The sequence below is a fragment of the Podarcis cretensis genome, assembly GCF_951804945.1.
Source record: "Podarcis cretensis genome assembly, chromosome: 9".
NCBI lineage: Eukaryota > Metazoa > Chordata > Lepidosauria > Squamata > Lacertidae > Podarcis > Podarcis cretensis.
In genome coordinates this window covers 78,081,410-78,091,253 of record NC_137178.1, presented here as the reverse complement: position 1 = coordinate 78,091,253, position 9,844 = coordinate 78,081,410, and the positions used below count along the sequence as shown (strand labels likewise).

Genomic DNA, 9,844 nt, shown 5'->3' with positions numbered 1-9,844 from the left:
TATTTAAACAATGGTTGGGTGCAAGCCCAATCGCCTTGTGGCATCCAGCAGAGTATGATGAGAGGAAATGCAGATCAGCTGCTATCAGACATTCGGCAATTGTTTAGTTTTGCTTCGTTTCTACAAGAAGAGACTGTCCTCTAAGGGTGCTTCCAGAGAGGGCTCCCATATTGCAAATGAGTCAGGTCTGATTTTTCAGCATCTGCTTTTGGCTTCTGTACATTCCCGGTGCTTCAGACATTAATGGTCATTGCTATTGCACAACATTTTGTCCACACTGGGTATTTTGTCCTTTCAATCATTCCTCCCCAATCTCCGCTGTCATTTTCTGTTCTAATACAGGTATTTCTGTACCTTTTTCAAATTTCCAAGCAAGTGCTTAGCCAAATATATCCACCCTTAGTTATCTTGCTTTGCAGTACAAGGCTATTGTATTCTGGAGAAGAGTTACTCCTTTACTCAGTTATGATAAGACTCGTTTTAACCAAGGTGTTTGTGTAGAATTCCAGCCTCCCTTCTCAGATTGTGAACTTCAAGGAAACTTGCACCTGTCTTTTGGCATCATGAACAGCACCTGCAAATGAGCTGGCAGCAGAGGCAAGTATGGAGACTGGGGAGGGGGAAACCCCCACAAGACAGAACCTGGGGGCACTTCCTATGCTGCCGTGTTGTGTGGGACTCTGTGGTTCTCAGCCTGCTATGGGGTGCCTGGGAGAGTCATACACCTGCTGTGATGTCCAAGAAAGAATGAAGGAGATGCTGAGACTTATCAAATATGTGAGGAACATAAGTCATACACTGTCCTGAGGCAATTGGAGGACTTGGGAAGAAAGGAGGCAAGAAGAAACAGCTGAGTTTATCTTTTAAGAATTTGGGACCTCTATTCTCCCAAAATACTCTTGTTCAGATGCAAGGGCAATTCTTCAATTGTGAACAAGGTTTAGATGAATTTCTGCATAATGTTATTCATGGGTTAGAACAGGTTCAGGCACCTGAGCATCTACAGCCTGGTAGGCTTGTGAATGTGATAGAGAAATGAAGGTTACTGAGGGGATGAGGGCTGATACTTTCCGTAGGCTGTTATGGTTACACAGAAACCAGCATCTGAGAGAAAACTTCTGCAGCTGGTTTTGCTGTGGTGGGAGCTGTTATCTCCAGCGTTAGATATGTTACAAAAGAGGGCTTGGAAATTCAGAGAGCCGAACAGACAGAAGAGTGGAAGCAAAAGATGAACAGGCACTTGATGCTGAAAATAGGTTAGTTATGTAGCAGCTGGAGACAAAAAAACTTCTTCATGCATCTGTACTGGGATGAGGTACATGTCTCCCAAGAGGGGCACAGCATCTTCCTTGGGGATTCACAATAAGGCCTGGGGTGTGCATTCATGGATTATGAGGGGAGGGAAACGAAGCACAGGCTGCTCCCCATCCCACCCCCAATCCTATTTAGTGTTGTGGCACAATGCAGTTAAAAACAGGAAAACGGGGAGGGGGGGGGTAGTAAGCACCTTTGAGCATTGCAAGAAGCAAAGGGGAACTCATGGGAAATTCATGGGATCCAGCAGTGGTAGCAACGTAGACAGACATCCTTTGGCGCATCGTTGAATGTTTGGACTATGACAAGACCTGAAAAGGGAGAACTGTTTAATCAGGAGTGTTTGGCTCTGAATAAAGCTTGAAGTGACAGGAGAAGACTTATACCACATCACGCCATGGCGTGGCTTGGAGTTAAACACACTAAAATCATCCTGCTGCAGATTCTTTAAAGTTACATTGAAAAAATGTTTCCTTTTAATACTCCCTTATTAAATCCCCAGTATCTCTCTCAGGATATAAAGAGAGTTAATTTCCCCCTCCAGTAACATTCCAGGGCTCATCAATCTCCACAATCTGAAGATCCTAGTAGCTTAGAAGTCCTTCTTGTGCCAGTTTTGTTCCGTTCTGTTTTGGTTTTTAAAAAATCGCTGTTAATTTACAGACTAATATACTTCTACATACCTAGAGAGTCACTTGGGTATGTGTGGTAACTGGTACTTTTTGGGGGGTTTGCCATGTTTTGCTTGAAACCTAGGCACTCCACTACTAGCAAATAGAAAAGTATAAATGATGTTATCAAAAGTGCAGTGGGACAAAGAAAGACATAATAGTTTGGACACAACTATCTCCAAACATAGTGGTGCTGTGGTGCTGCACGCTGGGACTTTTCCACTACCCTTCCAACTATAGCAGACCCTCCAAGTGTCCCTATTTTCCAGGGACACTCCCGGATTAACAGAAGCTGTCCCGGTTTCCAATTTGATCCCGGAATGCCCCACTTTTCCTTACATCACCCCTATTTTCATTGGAGAAATGTCAGAGACTATAGAGTTATGCAAGCCCCGAGCCAAGGAAATAAGTAACCTTTAGAGCACACCTGAAGGCAGTCTTGTATGTTGTTGTTGTTTAGTCGTTTAGTCGTGTCCCACTCTTCGTGACCCCATGGACCAGAGCCTGCCAGGTACTCCTGTCTTCCACTGCCTCCCGCAGTTTGGTCAGACTCATGTTTGTAGCTTCGAGAACACTGTCCCACCATCTCGTCCTCTGTCGTCCCCTTCTCCTTGTGCCCTCCATCTTTCCCAACATCAGGTTCTTTTCCAGGGAGTCTTCTCTTCTCATGAGGTGGCCAAAGTATTGGAGCCTCGGCTTCACGATCTGTCCTTCCAGTGAGCACTCAGGGCTGATTTCCTTAAGAATGGATAGGTTTGATCTTCTTGCAGTCCACGGGACTCTTAAGAGTCTCCTCCAGCACCAGAATTCAAAAGCATCAATTCTTCGGCGATCAGCCTTCTTTATGCTCCAGCTCTCACTTCCATACATCACTACTGGGAAAACCAGGGCTTTAACTATACAGATCTTTGTTGGCAAGGTGATGTCTCTGCTTTTTAAGATGCTGTCTAGGTTTGCCATCGCCTTTCTCCCAAGGAGCAGGCGTCTTTTAATTTCGTCCTGTATGGGGAAGTTTTAATGTTTAATGCTTTATTATATTTTTGTATATGCTGGAAGTCGCCCAGAGTGGCTAGGGCAACCCAGTCAGATTGGCAAGGTATAAATAATAAAAATATGATGATGTGGATGAAACAGGACATCCCTATTTTCATCAGAGAAATGGTGGAGGGTGTGCTATAGCTCCTCTTTTCCTGGGAAAAGCTGTTCCTGGTGATCAGAGGAGAATTCAAGAGCATGAGGAGGGTTTTGGTTAGAAGGGGAAGCCCTTTACCTCCACAGAAACACTTTCTGCTTATGCACAGGGCAATTTGCGTGCAAGGACTATTATTACAGCAAACAGAAAATCCATTTGGTTCAAAAGATATCCTTCTTCTGACTCCCTATTGAATTGCCTCCATATAGGTATACTAACATAATCAAGTGTTTTGAACACTCGACAGTGTTATATAATGGCAAGTAATTATATGTAAGCAAATATATATTTGAATTACGTACTCACGTTACCCTTTCATTCATTTTTCACTGCCACTTCCTTAAACAACGAGCTTCTCTCAGGTGAATCCCTTAAAAAGACAATCTACTTTTGTTAGAGTTTCCTTGTCTTCCACCATAAAACACACACTTGATTTTGCTACTGATAAAAATAGAGAGGGAGCCGACGTTTGATTTGTGCTAAGTAAATACTTAGAAAGTTGGGCCCACTCTGGACCCAACGGAGTGTAAGGACTATAGATCACTTGCCAACACCCCTTTCTTGGCAAAGGTGGTGCCAAGGGTCGTTGTGGAGCAGGGATTGCTGGATGAGACTGATTATTTAGATCCGGGCTCAGACCCAGTTGCTGAGCTGAATCAACCTTGGTCATGTTGATGAACGAGAGAAACCAACCCTTGGCACTTGTATTCTGGGGTTCCACGGGATACTGTTATCTCTTCAGTACTATTTAACATCTAAATGAAACCATTGGGAGTGGTCATTAGAAGTTTTGAAGCAAAGTGTTGTGAGTACTGTACACTGACAACACACGCAGCTCTATTTCTCCATGCCATATCTATTAGGGCCAAGAAACTGTGCTTGAATCCTAGGAAGACAGAGGCTCTGTCAGTGAATGGTTCCCATGTCTGGGAAATAGGTGAGTTGCGTGTCCCGAATGGGATCTTTCTCTCTCTCTGAAGCATCAGGAGTGCAGCGTGGGAGCACCCCACATCTCAGCCACCGGTGGAGTGGTAAGTGATAGCCTGGCCATGCACTGATAAAATCAAAGCCAGCAGGTTCCGAGCACAAGGGTCCTCTTCCAGCATCTGGTATCTAGAAGCAATGCTGCCTCCAACTGTGGAGGCAGAGTGGAGGAGCTTTAGGTTCTTTTGTTCAATACAAGTTATATTCAAGATGGCTTTCCTGCCTCATTTAGGAAACAACAGAATTGGACTGGGAAGTGTCAGCAAAATGCATCGCCTGTGGCAACTAACAGCTCATCTGTGAGCCAGAGTGTTTAAGTTGGACCAGTGAATCCTTAGCCCAAATCCACACTAGCCTTGGTAGACCTTGGGCTGGTCACTATTTCTCCACCAAGCTTTTGTGAGGATAAAGTGGAAGAAGCCTATGCGTTGTTTCCTGAGCTCCTTGGAGGAATAGAATCAATGTCTTTACACCTTTACACCTTACCCTGAGAACTAAGGGTCTGGACTCCGGAAGGGCCCCATTATTGGGATTAGATTTAAAGGTTTCAGTCTATTTTAAATTGCATTTTCCCATATAGTATTTAAAATTTATATTTCTATATTGTATCAACAACAACAACAACAACAACACTTTGCATGTCTTCTTTTTTTAAAAAAAGACACGCTAAAGGCAACTGAGGCGAGCAATTCTTGAAAGGTAGGTGAGTGGTTATTGTGGTGAAGGGCAATCCTTTCTCCATTCAGCAATATTTTTCACAGATTGCACAATTATTCCTCAGGCTTTTTTACTCAGCGAAAAAAATGCCATGAGGGATATTTGGAAACTTTTGCAAAAGCATGAAAGACTTTCCTTTCCTCATTTACCTTCCTCTTATCAACAAGAAGGGGGTTTTTTTAGTCTCAGATGTGAAATTTGGGAGTTTTAACAACTTCTGCAGTGTAATAATTCTGGGTCCTTAGGCAGGAATGAGGAATGCCTGGAAATGAACATTGCTCTTTGGAGCTTGCTCTGTCTTCCATGGGACAGTCCTATGTCTATCATATCTCCTCTCAGTCTCCACTTTTCCAGGCTAAACATACCCAGCTCCTTCAAGAGCTCCTCATAAGGTGTGGTTTCTAGACCCTTGATCAGCTTGGTCACCCTCCTCTGCACATGTTCCAGCTTCTTAAATTATGGTGCCCAGAACTGGACACAATAATCCAGGTGTGGTCTGACCAAGGCAGAATAGAGTGGTACCATGGTTTCCCTTGATCTGGACACTATACTTCTATTAATGCAGCCTAAAATAGCATTAGCTTTTTTTGCTGCTGCATCACACTGTTGGCTCATGTGAAGCTTGTGGTCCATCAAGACCCCCAGATCCTTTTCACTTGTACTGCTTGCAAGCCAGGTGTCCCCCATTCTATATTTATGCAGCTGGTTCTTTCTGCCTAAATGGAGAAACTTATATTTACTGCATTGCAGGGAGTTGGACTTGATAACACTCAGGGTCCCTTCCAACTTTAGAATTCTACAATTCTATGAAGATTTGCTACAAACTTTGCACTTGTTATGTACTGAAGTTCTCACCCTGGGCCAGCAGGGGGATACTGTAGATAGTTATGCAAATGAAGGATTGAAAAGTGACGTTCAGTGATTGGATAGTTTGTATGCAAATGGAGGATCGAAAAGTGACGTTCAGTGATTGGATAGTTTTAGAAAATGGCAGCAGTTACATTGTTCTGGAGCTCTATATAAGCAGGCTGACTGAGCTCCTCAGCTTAGTTCTGTTCCAGCTTACAAATAAAGAGCTGCTTTGGAAGAATCGCTGTGTCGTCTGATATGTTCGCCCACAACTTAACAGCACTGATCTTATTTGTAGTCAGAGTTTGTAAGCAAATAGTGTGGACTAGATTGTAATGTTGCACAATGCCCCCTTTACAAATTTCCCAAGCTCTTTAGCTTTAGAGTTGCTTTGCCTCTCCTCTCATCCAGTTCAAATGCACACATGTTTATTCCTTGCCACATTCCTTGCCTCAAGCGCACCATTATTTACTGTCTACTCCTTAAAGGGTCAGTTCAGGGTTGCAAAGTAATTTAATACACACTTGAGAATTCTCACTTGAACGCAACAGGTTGTTTAATGTCCAACTTAGGTTGGATTCTAGCATCTGGTTGCATTTCAACAGATGGTGTACTGATAAGCTCCTGCCTCTGTGAGTTCAAATGTTTTAAGTGAAAAGAAAAATGCCCACAGATAAGGCAAAATGTATTTTTGATGTCTTAATGAGCTACCATTAACTAGCTGTCCCCAAGTTCACAATTAATTACTAATCACTTATCTCCAAGATGCATAACACAAGGAAATATACGCAGCTCAGGTCCTCTGGCCCAGTTGCTTCAGAAAAGATGGTTGGTGAAACATGGTCTTTTACATCTTACCATTCTTAGAATCAGAGTTGGAAAGTGACTGAGTCCAGCCTCCTGCTTAATACAGGTTCTGTTGTGCAGCTATAGACTCCCAGACAGATGGTTGTCCAGCCTCTGCTTAAATACCTCCAGTGACGAAGCACCCATTACCTCCTAAGGAAACCTGTTCACTGCCAGACAGCTCTTACTAGCAGGAACGTTGTTCAAATGCTTACTTTAATCTGCTTCCCTGCAATTTCCACCCATTGGTCCTGGTCTTGCCCTCTGGAACTGCATGAAGGTTCCATCTTCTTCATGACAGCCCTTCACACATTTAGAGACTGCTGCCTTGCCATCCTTTTATCCTGCTTGGACTAAAGATAGCACACCTAGATCTTTCAACAATCCTACACAGGGTTTGATTTCTGGACCCCTTGGTATGTTGCCAAGGAGTTATGCAATTGGCCTTCCTGCAAGAGGTGGGGAAAATGTGTAAGCTCAATCATTGTTTTCCCTGAGGGGAAGGCTAGGGAGAACATAATAACATAGCATGATGCTGCTGGATCAGGCCAATGGCTCTTTTACTCCAGGATCCTGTCCTCACAGCGGCTGACCAGGTGCCTGTGAGAAGACTGTAAGCTGGGCAGGAGCACTCTTCCCACCTGCGATGTACAGCAAGTGGTATTCAGAGGCAAATTGCATCTGACAGTGGAGGTAGAGTCATAGAATTGTAGAGTTGGAACAACTAGGGTCTAAGTCCAGCCCCCTGCCATGCAGGAATCTCAGCTAAAGCATCCATGACAAATGGCCACCCAGCCTCTTCTTAAAAACCTCCAAGGAATAGAAGTCCACCACTTCCCAAGAGTGTCCGTTCCACTGTCGAAGAGCTCTTACTGTCAGAAAATTCTTCCTGATGTTTAGCTGGAATCTCCTTTCTTGTAACTTGAAGCCATTGGTTCAAGTCCTACATGCCAGAGGAGGGGAAAACAAGGTTCCATGTGCCGGCCCTTGAGATATTTGAAGATGGCTATCATATCTCTCCTCTTTTCCATATCAGACTCCTCTTTTCCAGGCTAAACATACCCAACTCCATCGTCCTTCTCCTCCACACATTTGTCTAGAGAAGAGACTACCAGTGCCCCCAAGGATTTGTCCCCCCCCCTTTCTTTTGAGGGAGGGGGAAATGAAGGAGCAGGCCCCATGAGATTCTTTCAGACAAGGCTGGACATGGTCCATCAACTTTTTTTTTGAAATTTGCCAATTCCTAACAACCTTTCTGTTTTATGTTTTGCAGAACTTATGCCTTTTGGAGGCAAGTGTTGGTGGTGACTTCCTTGAGTGGTCTGTATCTGCCATGCAGTCTTCATCTTGCAGCAATGACTGTCTTTCACTTTTACATTCTGTCTGATTCAGACCAGGGGTGCGTCTGCAGTTGCCTTTTCCTATGACATTGACAGAATTCACCCATTCTTTTATTTCTGACAGTTCAGATGACATTTCTCCCAAATATTGTCCACCTTATTGTCCACCTACCCATTACCTTGAGGGACATCTTTGGAAGAAGGAAAGGCCAAGGAGTAAACCCTGCACAAATCTTGAGAGGAGACCCAAAGTTGTTTGGGTGGCATCTTGTGTGCCTCCTTCTGGCAACTCCTGCACCCAAGCTGGTGCCACATGCGATGCTCTGCTTCCCTTTGGACCACATCAGCAAGGACAAGAGTGGGGTCCTGTAGTCTGGGCAGCCCAGGACCTCCAGAAACACTACCTAAGCTTGCACCTTAGAGAGGTCACTTTGGTGCTGCTAATGCTGCAAAAACATGCATGAGGCAGCCATTATGAGTTGCCGGTTTCCCTTGGTTTGAAAGTGTGAGCTGTGTGACCTCAACATACCAGTGTGCTGTGACAGTTAGTGAGTTGTTTGATTGTTTTTTGACAAAGTAATAACAAAAAATAGAAATAAATAAAAATGTGCACCCCACCCCGGAGACTATTCTATTGTAACTATCCAACCTCCCAAAATTTCAACACCTCTTGCGATGGTTTGATCTCTTTCCGTTTTAACAGTACAAATTCTTCAAACACCTTCCATATCTCCTCAAAATATTTTCTCCTGCATATTCCCTGTCTTACCTTAATAGCACGTTAATTTGTCAGTAATAGCTATATCAAACACCTGGCTAGGACCTGGGAAAGACTATGAAGCTCCCTGAGTGGCCATGGAGGCCTGTCACTGCCTCTCTGCCTAGCCTCCCTCACAGTTGTGGAGATTAAAGGAGGAGGGGGAGAACCATGTCCTTGAGCTCCTTGGATAAAAAGGTGGCATAAATAAATACCCTGCCTGCCTCTCCACTTGTTCTGCAAGTAATCAGGAATGATGCACTTGCCGCTTGCATTTTTCCTTTAAAAAACCCCAGCTGTAGTCTGAGTTACCTTTCTCCAGCCAGGTGTGCAAACAAATGGACTCCACCTTCCACAGAGAAGCAGCCACCACGACCATGAGAACCATTTTGGAGGAAAGACATGGGTGAGTGAACTTTCCACAGTAGATCTGAACTGTGAATACTCTGGGTAGGGAGAGGGGAGGCAGGTGGATGGGGCTGTCCCAGCAAAGCTACCACATCTGATGAATGCTATTCTTCCCCGAGAGCTAGGTAGATATTACACGTTTAGTTCTGAATCAGCTAGCCCTTCTAGAAGTGCCCCAGGGAATGGGGCAAGGTTGGCCTTGTGGAACTAGCCTGAACTCTTTTGAGACCTTTTGAGGTGTGAGGAAGACTAAGCTCCCTGTCTAAAGGCCCCATTCCTTTGAAGTCTACCCCAAATATAACTGAGAGCCAGTGCGGTGCAATGGTTAGTGTGCTGGACTATGACCTGGGGGATCAGGGTTCGAATCCCCACTCAGCCATGAAGCTCATTGGGTGACCTTGAGGCAATCAATGTCTCTCAGCCCAACCTATCTCACAGGGTTGTTGTAAGGAGAAAATGGAGAGGAGGCAACCATGTAAACCACACCAAACATCTTAAGAGACTCCTCTGACTTGCAGGGCCAAACCACGTGCATCCTCTGACCCCCCCCCCTTACAGAACCTGGTTTCCGGCATGCCTTGGATTAAACTGTCCATTTCTGGCTCTTTGTGTGTTTGCTGTGCTTAGAAGTTCACGCTTGCCCGCCTTGGACTTGGCACCACTTCCGATCCCATCTAAAATTTGACTCCTTGGCACCTACTGAACTCTTGACGTTCTTCTGCATCAAAATGTACAGATGCTAGAGCAATGCAATAATCGTCACTAC

At 44.5% G+C, this 9,844-nt stretch overlaps 1 protein-coding gene across 4 annotated transcripts in view; it reads right to left on the bottom strand.

The window, feature by feature from the left end:
* The window catches only part of SLC2A9 (solute carrier family 2 member 9), a 318,333-nt gene that overhangs the window by 150,587 nt on the left and 157,902 nt on the right, over window positions 1–9,844 (bottom strand). The window lies entirely within an intron of this gene.